We start from the raw sequence: 18,184 nt of genomic DNA, 5'->3' as shown, positions 1-18,184 counted from the left end.
CCCTTTACATATATACACTCAGTTCTGGAATTTCTATGGCAGCGAATGTACTACAAATAAAACTAGCTTTGATATATTGGTATGAAGCGAGACTTCTAAAAAGCTATGATAACTTGAGTTATCTGATATCTTTAGTATCTTTGCATCTTTCTTTTATAAAAAGATGTGACTTTGTTGTCAAAGCGGCTTTTGGTTCTGCCATGAAATCGTGAAGGTTGTCCAAGGACCTCTGGCAAACTGAATTCATATGTCTCTTCTCCACACACACACCCTGCCCCCACTCTGGGCTAATAAAGGCTACACTATGTTCCCTTTGAAATCTCTCTGCTGGAGAGTTGCCATTTATTTTGCAGTGAATGTATCGGCATATGGGATGGTCAGGATTTTATGGTTCATCCATCTGTAGCTCCAGAGTGTTTGAAATTGGTCTCTGGGCACTGCTAACATCAGGTGTGGTCTGCTGCAAAAAAAAGACTTGTATTGGTTACATCATCTTCAGCTTCTTGAGGAACCGTATATTCAATTGTGCCATAATATAAACCACAACAATTAAGAGGAAAGCTCAGTTTCCGAACTATTTCTGAGCTATTCCTTACACATAAGCAGATTTAAAGTACACAGTAAGAAGGCATGGAGAATTTTTTTTAAGTTCTGTGCATTGCAATGGAGTATTCTATTTTTATTGGAAAACATGAATACATATAAACATAGGTTGCAATTACTAAATACAAAAATGTATTTAGTATGGTTGCATGGTTGAACCCTCTCAAACAGCAGTGATTTGCTATGAAAGCAGCAGGCCTGTTTATTTGCAGCAGAGAGGGGGAACTTCAGGTCCAGCGCCCAAATAGGGCCCACCAGACCTCTCTCTCCAATGGCATGTAGCTTCTGGACGGTTTTAGAAAGGAATGTGGCCTTCAGGCTGAAGAAGTTTCCCACCCCCCTAGTTTAAAGCTAGTCTGACCCAGTCACCAATAGCAACTACATCTACAGAAACCAAGAACTGAGCAGGCCAGGCTGGAGGGGAGTAATTTGCTTCCCTCTTTGTAGGCATTCTGGCCAGCATAAAAGTTGAAGTAAATTACTCGTGAACTTACCCATAGTGAGAAACTCAAAATCTGTTTTTTAGTCCTCTCCTTCTTTTACCCTGGTTGCAATTTCTTTTCCTAGCAGCCATACATCCCTCTTTAAATTCAGTGTAGATATTAGGACTGCAAATGTATCACTCCATTTATTCAAGAGAAGGAATTTGATTTAACGACAACCATCTTTTTCCTGTTATCGGTGAGATGAAATATTATTGCTGTCCAAGTGTCTTTGCATCTCATTTGTATATGAACCTACAAAAGTTACAGTCTCAAATGTTAGGAGAGAATCAAGCAATAATAGCAGCCTGTGTGGTCTTCTTCTATGGCATTCCCTTACTGTGTGGCCAGGGAGGGGTGTGTGTGTTTAAAGTATATATTTTTCATGAAAATTCTCCCCTGGACAGTCTTTTATATGTTCTTTGATAAAACAGACAACTAGTCCCAAATAATATGGCTTGCCTCTTTAGCTTGCCTAGGGCAAAACTAAATGGGATGGTCACTGGCCTGCTTGTTTGAAACCTTTGTTGCCCCAATCACATTCAAAACTATGGGTGGCAGATCCAATTTTTAGAGCAGATGAGACTTTTAGTGGTGCCTTTGCCAGACTGTGTCTCCCTGAAGTGCTTTTCTCCTCGCTTCAGTAGCCAGTACTAGAAATGAGATTGGATGGGAGGAAATCTCTTATGGGAAGAGGCTGTGGGGAGGTTTGTGGCATGTGTGATAGAGGCTTAGTTCATTGTACTTTAGAAATAGGACTCTTTCACCACTGCTGCTAGTTATAGGGGCACCAACTATAGGGAGCAGAAGAGGATTCAGCCCCCCTCAATATTTCTGGGCAGGAGGCTGAGGCCCCCCCCCCCAATATTGAAGGGCTGCCATCCTCCACTGCCCCTGGGTGAGCAATGGCACACCAGGTAGTGATGAGAGTCATGGAGGATGATTTTCACCCTTTGTGCTCCCCATTGCTGCTGGGCAAGTGCTGGTGCACCAGGTGGGAGTGGGACGGGTCAAGTGATGCCGAATCCCCTCAATGTGTGTGGGGGGGGGGAGTCAGTGCCCCGACTATTTAAATGTGATTTGGGATGGTTCAGGTTCAAACAAACGGCTCTGTCACTGCCATGCCTAGTTTTAACCTCATTCTACCATGCTATAAGTTCTTTCTACATGTTAATGTGAAACACATGTACCTCTTTCTCCTTTCCTCCCTGTTGCCACAAGTGTGTGGGAGTTTTGGTATTTGAAGGGAAATTGGGGTCAGAGTTCTGCTGAACGCTTAGTTATGAATATTTGTCCTGGTCACTATGGTTTTTTGGTGGGAACAAGAGGAGACAATTCAAGATGGTGGCATGACTACATAATAGACATAACAGCAATCTTATTTCCATGGTTTTTTCTTGACTGAGAATAGCCAATAGGATACACTCCAAAAGGTTTGGACTACAACTTGGAGACCAACATATGGCTTTATCTGGTATTGACTGTGAACCAGGGGGGTGGTATATTGGGCCAGATTCCAGTAAGTTGTTGTGCTAGTGGAAGCCAGTCCAATAATTCCCACTGGCAGAATGGGACTTCCTACCTCATCTCCTTCACCCATGCTCTCCTCAAATCTTCTCAGAAGGGTTGGGAGAAGCACCAGAGCACTACATGGGGAGAGGAGAGGAGAGGAGAGGAGAGGAGAGGAGAGGAGAGGAGAGGAGAGGAGAGATTGTTTCATTGGCAAGCATAAATTCCACCCAAAATTTATTTGTGTGTTTAAATGCATTTTAAAACCACTTAATATTTGAACTTCTCTAAGGGGTATATGAAAGTGACATAAAATAGTTGCATAAAAACAGTAAAACAGAATTACTAAAAAAGCAAGGTTAAACATAGGAACAGTTAATAGCAGGGACTCAATATTATGCATCAAGGAATGCTGGAGGGGGAGATATGCCTTCACAAGATGCCAAAATAAATTAATGTTTCACCTATGGTACACAGAAGGGCATTCCACATTACACAAAAATGACCACTTCCAGGTCACTGCTCTATGATATTCTGTAGACTGTGGTGCCCATTTAGCTAGAAAAATTGATTTCAAATTGTGTCCCGGTTGCTTTCCTCATAAAAAAGTAATAATAAGCAAGTGAAAGAAGGAAGGAAGGAAGGAAGGAAGAGACATTGACTTTCTGGCTACACCTGTGCTACATGCGTTCTCCGAATGGCAGCGGCACACTCCCAACATCTGCTCTTTTCATTGAAGTGAGCTGCAAATTGAAATTCCATTGCAATGTTTTTAGACTCAGTTGAAGCAAGGAGACTGTCAGAAATCCTCTTTAAACTCACCCTTATCCAAACAGGAAGCTGACCCCTGACCCCCGGATGTAACAGTACACCAGTGGAAATTTCATTATCCTTGTTTCAGCTGTACTAAGTGAAAATTAATTGTGTAATTATCTGCATGAGCGCATGTGTAAAAGTTTACAATGTGCCAGTTAGATTATGTAACTTGCTAGTTGTATAGTTTTGAGAGAGACAAGGTTTAATACATATATATATTAAAAAAATTTAAAAAATGCATTCATAAAAAAATATTATGATGGGAGGGGATGAAAGGTGCCTGAACAAACTTTTATAATGATAAAGGAACACCACCCTCAATATCCCTAGAATGATTCTCTCTTGGTATAGCTACATCTGGTACGGGACAGCTCTTTTAATGTCATTGTTGTTAAAACTAAATAAATAGAGTGTAAGCATATTAAGGGCACAGCTTGGTACTTTTTTCCATACACATTTTACTTTAATCATATTCTGCAACCACAATTTCTCTGACATGGAATGCTTTGCCAGTTTGTTCCCTTGCTCTTTTCATTTGATATATTAGTATCAAAGAAACGACAGGATTTGGAAGTTTTCCTAACTAAAACTTTAGCAGCAAAATGTGAATTGAACACTCCAAAACCTGCATTGTTTAATGTAGGAAGAGTTTGCTGCTGCAATTTAGTTTTGTTGCTTTTGTTGTGTGTGTGTGTGTGTGTGTGTGTGTCACAGTCACACCACTTCTGTAGTCTTTGGAGTAACAAAAACCGCTACTTAGTAGAGATTATTTCCATTTCAAAGCTGCTGCGCTGTTTAGATAGCAGGATATCAGGATGAAAGGTGCAGCTTGGATCATTCCCCACAAAGTCTTAGAAAGGACATATTCACTTTCAACAGCCTGGCTCACAGTAAATAGCCTTTATTCACACAAATGTCAAGGAGCCAAAGAGTGCTAAATGGAGAATTCTGGTTATGGCTAGCATATTATAATAGAGAAGTGGCTTTAGCAATCTAGTATGTAACTTCACCATGTAACTGTTATATTAATTTTTGTCTCAGGGGATTAGCAAAAGTGGGACATGTTAGATTTATGTACTTGGATAACAGGTTTTACAAAATTAAAATAAAATAAAATAAAAAATTCCTTCCAGTAGCACCTTAGAGACCAACTAAGTTTGTTCTTGGTATGAGCTTTCGTGTGCATGCACACTTCTTCAGATACACTGAAACCATCTATATAGTATCATTTCCTACACTTTTACGGATACTTGAAAGATATTTTAAAGGAGGGCACCTATAGAAATAGGTTCTCCTGAAATCTGTGGAACTTCATTGAAAATTATAGCTAGGTCTACACATACTACACCATAAGGAGTCAAAATAGATTGTTTTCACTTTAAACTGCATATTCAGAATTATATTTGTAAATGCTCTGTGTGTGTGTGCGCGCACGCATGTGTTTTCCTAACATCTAGGTAAGGAGTTGAGCTAAAATGTTTGTCCCCTATGGAACAGTTTTATTACTTTCAGAGCAGCAGCGGCTTATTACCGGGGAGATATTTCATAATGCACCCCCCTTTCACTATCAAGTGATACAGTCCTCTCTGAAACCTTCAGGTTTCTATTACTTTATCCAGGCCACCCTTCCTCACCCTCATTAATTACTGATTTCAGATACCTATGGAGACCCCTCAACAACCACCCTAGGCCAAATAAAAAGAAATAAAGCAAGATATGACTTTAAAATGGCTTAGAAAAAGTCATGGAGGATATGGTTATCCACAGAGACTAGGACTGCGGCTATCAAGCACTGGGAACAGTGATGTCCAAGGGCTATATTGCATTTATGTTTTCTTGTAGGCTTCTAGTGAGAAATAAAATGCTGGGATGGTTAGGCCTTTGGTCTGATCCAGGAGCTCTCTTCATGCTTTAGGTGTTCTTTGCATACTGATGACAATATACCCTCTATCCCTGAATGACTTCAGGCAGCTGTTTCATGCAGCTGTTATAAAGTATGGGAAACAAGGTGGAACCTTGCAGCCCCATAAGGCATAAGTTTCCCAGAATCGTATAGGAATGAATAAAACCACTGAAATATAATGTCCCCTGTCCTTGTTCCAGCAAGACGACCCAGAAGGATACCATAGTTAATGGTACTGAAATCCACTGAGAGATCGAGGAGGATGGATCCCCTGATTATCCTCATATGCAGGGATTTGACAGAGAAGCCTATTGTATAACGATCACTCCTAGACGTACTCTTCCTGAGGTTTCCATCTTTGTGGAATATCTCCCATGCGTTCTCTGTAGGTAGATACTGTTTGGAGAGTTTGCGTGTAAGTCAATGCCACTGTGAATCAGGCCAGCGTAGCAAAGTATGGGCTAGGTCTGTTTCTGATCATGGATACTCAGGCTATATCAAAGGCAAGGCATCTTAATGGATAAATTGCCCTAAAGGAAGCTTTCTGTCATCCACAATGGTGTAGCTTTAATGTGACAACCAATTTCTTGTAATCCTGTATTCGTGATGGAGGATGCAGAGGCGCTCTGTGAAATTCAGGATATTCTTGCTTGCTGAATATGAACTTGCCTTATTCTTGAGCTATACTTAATAATAGCCTGACTCCATCTTGACCTGGGCTACATCAAGGGAGAGTCGGTTGTTAGTTGATGGAATATTAATATTAACAATATTCTTGTACAGTTCTGAGTTGTAATGTAAGAAAAATAATAATTCAGCGGTATGCATTCAATCATATCTTCACAGAACACTATCACATATTAAACAATCAAACCACAATTTGAAATTTTGTTTTGTTAAGGAAACATTTTGCAACCTTTGATATTTTATCTGGTGTCTAAACAGAGCTCTGAAGGGATATCTCAAAGAGAGAATGAGATTTCTGAATAAAAGATTGGAAGGTTAAAGAATTCACAATAAGAGCCCAATTTTCCTAGCCAAGTTTACTGGAGTAAGTTAGTTTCATTGAATTAAATGGGATGTCTATCTAGGATTTCAGCCAATGAAACTGGATGTATATTATGGGGAAAATAAAAAATAAAAAACTCCTTCCAGTAGCACCTTGGAGACCAGCTAAGTTTGTTATTGGTATGAGCTTTCGTGTGCATGCACACTTCTTCAGATACACTGAAACAGAAGTCACCAGACCCCTATATATAGTGAGAGGATGGGGAGGGGTACTACTCAGAAGGGTGGTGGGAATGGGTGATTGGCTGATAGGTGTGGAAAACCTGTTGACAACTGTTAACAACTGCAATTGGTCTTACAGGAAAAAGCAAGGGGCGAGATGCCTAAAAATAGCTTTATCATGTATAATGAGATAAGAATCCAATGTCTTATTCAGACCAGGTCTCTCCATGGTTTTAAGTTTGGTAATAAGTTGCAATTCAGCAACTTCTCTTTCCAGTCTATTTTTGAAATTGTTTTGTAATAAGACACCTACTTTGAGATCTTGTATAGAATGTCCTGGGAGTTTGAAGTGTTCTCCTACTGGTTTCTCTGTCTTGTGATTCCTGATGTCAGATTTATGTCCATTTATCCTTTGGCGTAGGATTTGACCTGTTTGTCCAATATAGAGAACTGAATGGCACTGTTGGCATTTGATGGCATATACAATGTTAGAAGATGAGCAATTAATAGTCCTGAGATGGTATGTTTGATGTTGTTGGGGCCCGTAATGGTGTTGTCCGGGTGTATGTGGCAGCAAAGTTGGCATCTGGGTTTATTGCAGGCTCTGGTACCAGTGTCCATCTTAAGTCTGGTTGTTGTATTATTGTGGGTAATGAGTTGTTTGAGATTGGGTGGCTGTCTGTGGGCAATGAAAGGTCTTCCTCCCACAGCTTGAGAAAGAGAACTGTATAATATTAGTGAAATTGACTGTAGATTGACAAATAATCCTCCCAACATAATCCTCTCATAGAACAAGTCAATTACAGCTGGGCAGCATTGAGGCCTTGGTTTGGAAATATATATTAAATAACACTGAGACATGTGAAAGGTTTAATCCATTTTAAAGCCATATGTGCAGAAAGCCAGGAAGAGGAAGTTAGAGAGGACAAATTATTCCTTTGCAGGAATTAAAACACACACACACACACACACCAGAGGAGGTAAAATGTAAAATAATACTGATGGTAAGCTAAAAATAAACTGCAGAGTATCAGATCATAGAAAACATAACATATTTTCCTGAAAACAGAAATATAAGACAGCAAAGGGAATTCTTTCCTCACTGTCCCACTTTTATCCCAAAGATCAGAGGAAGTCAAATGAAAATTTCCTGGCATCCTGGGGCAATAAAATAATCTCTGTCTTCTTGTGAAACCACATTTGTGTGCACATTGAACAGTGGTTCTTTGAGAATTGTAAGTGCTATGTAAGCATCATTTTTCCCAGGAAACTAAAGCTTTGCTTATTTGCACAGATCTAGGCATGAATGTAATGAGAAATAAGCTAGCCCGTTAGAGAGAGAGAGCCCAAAAACTGGGCATGTTGTGTGGGTAGCTTATTTCTAATATGTGTGAGTCTGTAATTTGCACCTGGAAAAAGCAGTGGCGATTGTCACAATACTAATGCAACAAATCTGATGCTTATGTTTGTTAATCCTTTACCAAATGGGCAAATACAGATGGACTGTACCACCTAAGAAGTAAGGTAGGTAGGGCATTGCATTATTTACTACTGTTCCCAAATACAATCTGGGCAGCTTCCCTGTACAATCTCCCTCTATGGATGCGACAATAAATTTATCTGGCCAGATGTGTTCAGATACTGGATGTAGTCAGGACTGTAGTTGTTTTGCTTGCCTACACAAGTACCACAGACCAACAGTGTTAGCATGTATAGCTCTGTATAAGATTATAAGTAGGTCTGTTCTGTATGGTATATTGTATAAGAATCAGGCCTTTAATGTGGTGACACTGCCTCTTTGGAATTCCTTCTGAGTAAAAATTAAATGGATGCCACCCCTGTTGTTGTTTTGTCACCTATGGAGGACCTTCTTCATTCAACAAGCCTTTCTTTATCCTAGCCTACTTAGTAACCATAAGCTCCACCATCTTTAATGAATGGATGAATCTGCTGATTTTGGGGAGTGGGATGCCCACCATTGCCCCTTACTCTGGTGCTACTTTGGTCCCTCCTGCTGACATGCATGCATTCAGGGTTGTGTTTTGTATGCATCCTGCTTGGAGTGTTCTGGTCTAATGATAGATCCCACATAGAAAATGGCAAGTCTGGAGGTGAGGCAAAGCTGGTTGAAGATTGTTGGGCCACAAACAGAATACTTTTATGCCTCTAACTCAAAGCTACCTCCTCCAGGCTTATGCCCCTTGAGAGATCTTTGGAGCCACAAAAGGCCACTCCTCTGACCTGAAGATGGAGTGTCCTCCTCTGTTCCATAGCCTCCCTCATGGTGTGCTTTCTGCACTGCTAGACTGGTGATGTATGCTGAGACTCATCTAGTTCTTCAGAGGAAGATTCCTGTGAGGCTCTAGGTTCTGGCGCTCTAGGCCCTGGTGGTCTGGGAGGGTCCTCTGGGAGTTCTAGTTTGACAGCCTTTAGCACAGTGGTCTTCTTATCTGCAGGAGTCAGCTCTGAGCCCTGGCCCAGGTTCATGACAATGCTATATCGGTGGACATACAGGGGACAAGGCCAGAAGGTTTAATCTAAACATGGAGGAATGCATGGCAGAGGCTACTATTTTCATTTACATACATTCCAATTGTTAAGCACTCCCATCTCCACAAGTCTGGAGGAGAGGACAGAGGGTGAAGAAAGCGTTGTGAGTGGTACGTGGGCCCTTTCCCCATCCTTTGAACCCTCTGGGAAACTCGGCAAACATGCTTTACCTGGAACTGTGTGTGGAGAGTGCAGCTGAAGAAGTGCCACCATAAAGTCTAGAGTGAGAGACCAGGGTGATGTCCACTGTTTCCTGGAACTCTTCTCGTTGTGAGACTATATATTAACGTAACATTTTTATATGTAACTGTTTTTATGATGATTTGTTTGGGTCATCTGTTGTTCAGTTTTCTGTATACTGCTTAGTGATATATTTATTATATTAAGCAATATAGAAATTAAATAATCAAAGTCCAGGAGCAGCGCTGAATTTTCCTTTGGGCGACAGAGCACTGGAAGCATATAGAACGTTAGCACTATTTGTTTTACTTACAAATATGCAAGTGAAGCCTGTTTAGAATCAAGTTGATTTCTAAAAACAGGTGCAAATCCTGAATTAGATTTCCAGAGAGCTGCTTTGCTAAGGCTGCGCCCCAGTTTTGGCTCACTCCAGTTTTGTTAAACTCTTACATCTCTCTGCCTTTCCCTAAATCTAGTCTCCTACCTGTATTCAGACAGTTTCTTTGAACCTTCCTCTATGTGGAGGGTGCAAACTTCTGAATACTAGAGTGAGTTTCAATCTAGACTATCAGGAAAGCACTGCTGCCACCTCCCATTTAAGAACATTACTGTATAGTCCTTTGTTTAAAGTACCTGGCCACGCATCACTCATTGTTCATTCATTAGGGTAGTTCTAGCCTCAGTAACCAGAATAGCCAAATTTACACCAATGTGTTAGAGCAGGGGTAGGCAACCTAAGGCCCAGGGGCCAGATGCAGCCCAATCTCCTTCTCAGTCCAGCCCGCAGATGGTCCGGGAATCAGCGTGTTTTTACATGAGCAGAATGTGTCTTTTTATTTAAAATGCATCTCTGGGCTATTTGTGGGGCCTGCCTGGTGTTTTTACATGAATAGAACGTGTGATTTTATTTAAAATGCATCTCTGGGTTATTTGTGGAGCACAGGAATTTGTTCTTTTTTCCCAAAAAAATATAGTCCGGCCCACAGCTGAAAAAGGTTGCTGACCCCTGTGTTAGAGCTTTATTTAGGGCACTGAATTTCAGACCTTCCAAGTGTCCCTATTTTCCAGGGTCGTCCCTGATTTAGAGAAGCCATCCTGGTTTCTGATTTGATCCTGGAATGTCCCACTTTTCCTTAGGATGTCTCTATTTTCGTTGGAGGGTATGGAGTTATCCAACCCCCGAGCTATCTGAAATCCTGTATACGGATATAATAATAATAATAATAATAATAATAATAATAATAATAATAATAATAAATGTTTTTTATATATGTTGGAAGCTGCCCAGAGTGGCTGGGACAACCCAGTAAGATGTGTGGGGTATAAATAGTAAAATTGTCATTATGGAATGGGACATCCCTATTTTCATCAGAGAAATGTTGGAGTGTATGGAATTCCTCCATATATGCTTTAGCTGGTGCACTCTGTGTATGCGTGTGCATTTCAATTTCTAGCTTTTAAACGAAATAACATTTTGTTATTCTTTATTCTCCTAGTTAAATGCCTGCTCAATCTCCAGCTAAATTAAAGTGAAGTACTTGGATTTAAACCAATTTAGTATCATTAAAGTTAATGGGACTGCATGGGCTTAATCTGGAGAATTCAGCTTAACTGGGTTGTGGATCAAGGCTATAGAACTGTACTACATTTGGTGGTTAGTTGTTGCCCCTTACCTGTGTTTTATCCATGTTTATTCCCCCCGCCCAATCCTTGCTTCTAGGATATAGGGTTTCCTCTCTAATAACTTCATCCCTAAGGGCTCTTTCAGCTCAAAATATAACTGGCCTAATTTATTTGATTTAGAGCAGGGTAGCCAAACACTCAAGGCCTCAGAGTATTTAATGGGCTTTTCTGACAGGCTGAGATGCTACAAAATGCAAACTTTCCAAATAAATAACTAGGCAAGACTTTGCCTCCATAATTATGAAGTCTCTGAAATGTGATTTGGAAGATAAGATGCAGAGACAAAATATTTTCACTGGGGTGGGGAAACTGGGGAGCGGGGGGGGGGGGGCGACTAAAAAATATGTTGTAGGTAAATCACTCACAAACCATACATGGAGTAATGTGAGTTAAGGTAACAAAACTGAGCCCAGTTCTGGTACAAATAGAAACACAATTTTAAATTACCATATGTTGGTGATGTTGTTGTTTGTACTGATAGCCTATCCTTCACTGAATAGTCCCAGAGAGGGTTATGGAAATGATAATTAACCCAGGCATAAATTATCATTAAAATGATTATTTTTAAGCCCACAATACTAACCAATAAAGTTAACAAAACAACAGAACAGCTTTGCAAAAGGAAGGAAAAGCTCCACTCAACCAAAGTCCTCAGCAAATATGTGTGTCTTGACCAAGTGTCCAAAAAGCATAATATAATGGCCCAAGATGCACCTTGGAGAGATCATTCCACAAACTGAGGGTGGTGGGCTTCACTTTTTGACCAATAATTGAAAAGCATACAGTGATTGCAAAAGATGTACCCCAGAAAAGTTACTCCATCATTGACAGGATTGTAAAGCACTGCCTTTTTGAACTATGGGAGGCAGGATTTTAATTTGAGTCACCTGTTAAAGAAAAAATGTCCCCATAAATATTTGCTAGTGTGTGCACAGTTCCCTGACTCACTACTCTTTCCTTATCTACTTTCAGCTCTGCTAATTTAATTACTTGTTTGTTTGCACTTTATCTATCCTCTATCTTGACAGTACTGGAAATGGCAAGATGCCTTGCAGGTAGATAGTTTATATTCCCTGAAATTATTATTATTATTATTATTATTATTATTATTATTATTATTATTTGTACCCCGCCCATCTGGCTGGATTTCCCCAGCCACTCTGGGCAGCTTCCAACAAAAATCAAATACATTAAAATATCACACATTAAAAGCTTCCCTAAACAGGGCTGCCTTCAGATGTCCTCTAAATGTCTGGTAGTTGTCTATCTCTTTGACATCTGAAGGGAGGGAGTTCCACAGGGCGGGCGCCACTACCGAGAAGGCCCCCAGCCTGGTTCCCTGTAGCTTTGCTTCTTGCAGTGAGGGAACCTCCAGAAGGCCCTCGGCACTGGATGTCAGTGTCCGGGCTGAATGATGGGGGTGGAGACGCTCCTTCAGGTATACAGGAGGCCGTTTAGGGCTTTAAAGGTCAGCACCAGCACCTTGAATTGTGCTCAGAAATGTACTGGGAGCCAATGTAGATCTCTCAGTGTTATGTGGTCCCAGCGGCCACTCCCAGTCACCAGTCTAGTTGCCGGTCCTACATCTTCTTAAATCCTTTTTTGGTTGTTATCTTGTTTCTGTGGCATTGTGAAACTTGATGCTTCTGTCAAAGGCCAGATTGTTCATAATCTATTAACATAATTGCCTTAAACCTTCCTTATTCCTTTGTTGTTCTCTTAATGCACTCAGCGTTGCCAGGATAACACCAGCCTTGGGGTGCATCATCATTTACTGTTGAACATCACTGAATGCACACACAAATCACAGGCTTGATTGTGGTTCTGAGCAATCCAGATTCATACCCAAGTTTGCTCATAGGCTTCAGTGAAATGTACAGGCGAAACTCAAAAAATTAGAATATCGTGGAAAAGTCCATTTATGTAAGCAATTGTTTTCATTAGCTATTGGAGTTTAATATATGAGATTGACTCATGATATGCAAAGCGAAATATGTCAAGCCTTTGTTTGTTATAATTGTGATGATTATGGTGTACAGCTGATGAGAACCCCAAAGTTGAAATTGTTTATTTGGGGTTCTCATCAGCTGTACGCCATAATCATCACAATTATAACAAACAAAGGCTTGACATATCTCGCTTTGCATGTCATGAGTCTCTCTCATATATAAGTTTCACCTTTTAAATTAAATTACTGAAAGAAATGAACCTTTCCACAATATTCTATTTTTTTGAGTTTCTTTTTTTTTTAACAGAATTTATTGACATTTTCATAATATAACACAAACCCAACCCCACACCTACAAATACCAAAACAAATACATATACACATAATGTCAGGATTCTTCTTCTTATCTATATACTTTACAGAAAAAAAAAATTTCTAGTTCTGAATCTTGACGTTTGACTTCCCCCGCCTATACACCTTCGGTTTTAAATCAATATACCATTTTCTTAACAACTTTTCTCTATAAAAAATTTAACTTTACTTAAAAAGAAAAAACACCATTGTCTTAATCTTTGCATTATAACCTAAATCTTAACCAAATATTCTTATAGCTAAACTTATTTCTTCTATCCTTTATCATGCTGCTTATAACTTAAAATTCAATATCTCCTTACTTATTTAGAATAAACTTGTAATTAACAGACTTCACACTCCGATTTCGGATACCATGGCAGACCATTCAGATTATACATTTGAGGCTTCAACCCACTCCCCCTCTGTCCATTGTCCTTTTCTGTCTTTCTCCACAGCCAAATCCCTCATTGTCTTCCCCTGAGTGTCCACAGATCCAGGCAGCGTCCACATCAAACCCAGCATCGAGCCTCAGGGCGTTCCACATCTCCATTCTGGGCGATTCTTTTGCTCCTTCTTCTTGTAAAAATCTTAATTCCATGTCTCTTGCCCCCGAGCTGCCACCTCAGGGTCTGGATATTGTAAATTTTCCTGTTTCAGGTTCCTTTTCCATTCGCCCAGCCATTTCCGACCATCCTCCAAGCGCCCCTCCCAGCTCTTTGCCAAGGCTTGATTCCATTGTGTAGAACTTTTGAAAAGCCTCCTCTGTGGAAAGTACATCCTTTTTATGAATAATTCCACTCAAGACCTGTAGTTTCCGATTAAGCAATTCCATCTGCAAAATAATGAGCTTTTCCTCATCCCTTAAATCGGAGCTCGATGCCAGTGCGATCACAAAGTCCAGCATTTTGAGAGAGAGGGTGAGTATCAGATTTCAGTTCCTGTCTCTTCCTTCCTTTGTCTCAATTTTTCCCACGACAAACCAAGTCGCCGCCATTTCTCCGAAGCCGGAGTATAAAGACCAAAACTTCAAACGGAGATATTTTTTCCCCAATTAACCCCCGAAGGGAAATCTCAACAGACTCAGTTTTCAAATTCCAAGTACTTTCTATAATTGTTGTAGCAGCAGTCAATTAAAGGGTTAATCTCTTTCACCACTCGAAGGGAGGGAGGCGGGCTGCCTTTCTTCTTTCCCCCAGAGCATTCCAGGAATACAAAGAGTCAATCAATTACTCACAGCCTCTGGGTTCTTATCAGCTCCTTGATGACAGGTAGAACTTAGACAGGTAGAACTTAGACGCTCATCACAGGCTTTGCCGCCGCATTTACATCCCGGTTGGGGCATGTCCCCTATAGCCCGGCTCCGTAGTCCCTTTACAGGGGGCGCGGGGGAAGGGTTCGGAGCCACAACGGGCACAGCCGGGGAGCCCAGGGCACGGGACGCTCTTCCCGCACCCCAACCGGAGCCCCGCTATGCGGCTGCAGGGCTCCTGACCCCCGGGATGAACTGGGTGCTTCGCAGCCGAAGCAACCCACGACCACCCATAATGGCGTGAGTTTCACCTGTATATTGCATTCAAGCTTTGGTATCATCCTTATTATCAGTTCCTTTTCTGGGCAGAGGACAGACACTAATTGGGTACATGGCAACAACCTTTCTAACTGATTCCTACAAACGTGGGGATGAGAGTTGTCTGTCTCAGCCTTCTGAGTGATGATGAACACAGATTAACAGAGATAAACAATTTAGGTAAGGTTGTGGCAATCAGAGCAATTACGTAAGTATCCTGCTGACAGCTGTGGTGAAAGCAGACAATAAAATTACACTTTGATAAAACAACAACACAGCCCTGGCTTTTTGATATGCAGTCCAATTAACTTATTTGTGGTCCAATTGATTTATTTGCCGTCAAATTAACTTTTGTGTTTTGAAAGATTTCGTGACTTTATTGTGATTTCACTTTAGAAATAACCACAACCAAAGTAATGTTAGACTTAATGCAGCAATCAAAAGTTAGCATTAACACTACTGCAAATGACACAACTACATTTTTATCATATTTTGCTATGGAGCTTGGAGTGACTTCTCTATTTGCTATCATAAAAACTCTGGTAGAGAGAATGTGCCACCCACTGAGTTAAATAGTTTAGCAAGATTTGAACCCAGCTCTGCCCAGTCTTGTGAACTGTACCACACTGGGTGTTGTTGTTGTTTTTAAGGTCTCTTTTAATATTCAAGTGGGGCACACTCACCTTTTTTAAAGTTCTTCTCCCTATGAAAATTGACAAGAGTTGGTAGAAGTGCCTTTTTTAAGGAGAGGTGACGTTGACTTTTCATATTTTAGTTTAAGCTGCTTCTTTAAGAGCTTTTGTTCCAATTCCTGAAGCAGCTGTCTTGAGAGTGTACATTTACCATCCCCTTAAGAGTTTTCTTCCTTTAACCCCTTCACTCTTGGTCTGTGGCTTTTCCATGTGTTCCCAATCCCATTTTCAGTCCCATTGTGTCCTGGTACGAATGAGAGACCTTCAAATATTTGTGGTCTGTCCTGAAGAATTTGCATCGCATGCCAGCAGAGATTAACCTACGCAATTTCTGCTGGCATTGTTCTTTCTTTTCCTTTTCTCTTTGGGGGTGATATCTTAAGCCAGACTGAAGAACAGATGTAACTTCACACTTTGATCCAACGTAGGATGCACTGCATTTTAGAATCCACAGCCAAAGGATCAAGGGGTAAAATACACATTGCTATATATCAGCTCTCACTTAGACCTTAGCATTTCAGGATATTAAAAACTCAACCCAACGGTATTGTAGATAATCCAAAGGGCACCTGGAAAAGAAGCTATAAAACAAGTGATTACTATCAGTAAAGTGTGATAACAGCTGAAAGTATTAGAACCCGCCTACAGAATCCATATTCTCGGGGCCAGGTGGGCACTGAAAGGCTGTAACGTAATATAATCCCAGTAAATCCTTTAAATGCACCAGTTCATATTGGGTTTGGGCAATATGGTGTCATTCATTACACTAAAGTGACAGGCGTACGCAGATGGACAGGCACTGAGAAAGAGAATTTGCATTCTAATTGTGCAAAACTTGAAACAAGAAATCTGGGTTTCAGTATAAAAGCAACCCACAGGCCAAGTTATGAGATTCATAAAGATTTCATTAGTCAAATCACTTCCAATAGATGAGTGCCTTTTTCTGTTCAAAACCCAGTTTAGCATCATTGGACCCACTACTTGATTGGGTGACTATGCTTGTCAGTCTTGGGTGAGAGGCTGATGTGTCCAGCCCTACTTTATTGCTATCCCCAGATGATCATCTATAAATCCATCACATACCATTTCTGCAATAATCTAACACTTAAAGAAAAATTAATACAAAATTCATATTGAAATACACAGTATCACAAATTACATATTTTACATTTGCTTATGATTATTATTGGCGTTTATTGGCATAAATATTTTGCCTCAATGTATACATTTCTAAAAAATAAAATCGAAAATTCTTTCTAGTAGCACCTTAGAGAAAGAATTTTCGATTTTGTTTTGACTATGGCAGACCAACACGGCTACCCACCTGTTTCTAAAAAATAGTTCATTCTATTTTAAACACATTTTGTTATTCAAAACAAAACAGTACTGTACACAAAATTTAGAGAAGTAAGAAATGCAAAAGATACAGAAGAAAGGAAAGAAGGAAGGAAAATACAGATCATCATCTTGTGTTCGTTGTTTCTTTTTTTAAAAAAATCTATTTTTAAAAAGAAAAGGTTTTAATTTATAACTACACTCCAGTATATATTTTACTTGGCATGCAATGGAATCCTATGTGTCTGATTCATCATGCTGTAGATGTCCTGTGCTATTTAATTCATAAATGTCTGCCACTCACCACTTTACATTAATTTGTTAACATATGATAATGTGCCAAAACTGACAAGGCTAATAACCTGTATTTTGAGATCACAAAATTAATAACTTCTATTTTGATATCACAGATTAAATTGTGAAGGCTGTATTGGCTGATGGATCCACCCATGGAAGGAAACATTGATTGTCTGTAATTAGAATGCAAGGCCATTTGGTGAATGTTTGATATGTGACTATTGATCTGAATCATGAATATTCAATGTTTCTGTGAAAGCTGAGATTCAGGGGCCTATTTTGGTTACAGATAACTGGATGTAGAAGAATCTCAAAAGCAGCAGGTGCTTTAATCACCTCAAATGTTTTAAAGAATTAAATAATGTGCAACCTGCATTTAGGTTATTTTGCTTAATGGTCACATGAATATTTACTTAACTTCATTGTGTATACATGGTCTGCACGTGTTGGAAAGCCATGGTGCGTGCAGCAAACTACAATCACATGTTATCAATCACACATAACAACCTACATGTTTCTGACACAGAAGTACTTCCCAGGTAGGAACTTTGCCAAGTTTGAAGAGGATCCATAGTTTGGTTCAATGGTACAGCACATGCCTTCCAGGCGGAAGATCACAACATTAAAACCAAGCATCTCCAGTTAAAAGGATCCTTCCAGAAAGGAAACCTAGAGTCTCTAGAACTCAATTTATTCTGTAAAGTGAATTGGAAATTGAACCTGTCTAGTTCCCATGAGACTGAGTTATGTACGCAGATACAAGTCTCTTTCTCAGACCCTCCAAGTGTCCCTATTTTCCAGGGGTATGCCTGCTTTAGAGAAGCCATCCCAGTTTCAGTCTTGATCCCGGAATGTTCCACTTTTCCTTAGGATTTCCCTATTTTCATAGGAGAAATGTTGGAGGGTATGGTAAGATGTGCCTATTTTCAATGGAGGGTGTGGAATTATGCAGCCCACAAGCCAAGGAGATACGTAACTGTACAACCTTTAGAAGACATCAGAAGACAATCCTGTATTGGGAAGGTATTTTTTTAA

The sequence above is a fragment of the Lacerta agilis genome, chromosome 3 (genome assembly GCF_009819535.1).
Source record: "Lacerta agilis isolate rLacAgi1 chromosome 3, rLacAgi1.pri, whole genome shotgun sequence".
In the NCBI taxonomy this organism is placed as follows: domain Eukaryota; kingdom Metazoa; phylum Chordata; class Lepidosauria; order Squamata; family Lacertidae; genus Lacerta; species Lacerta agilis.
The sequence above is the reverse complement of the archived record's forward strand: the minus strand, read 5'-3'. Positions refer to the sequence as shown.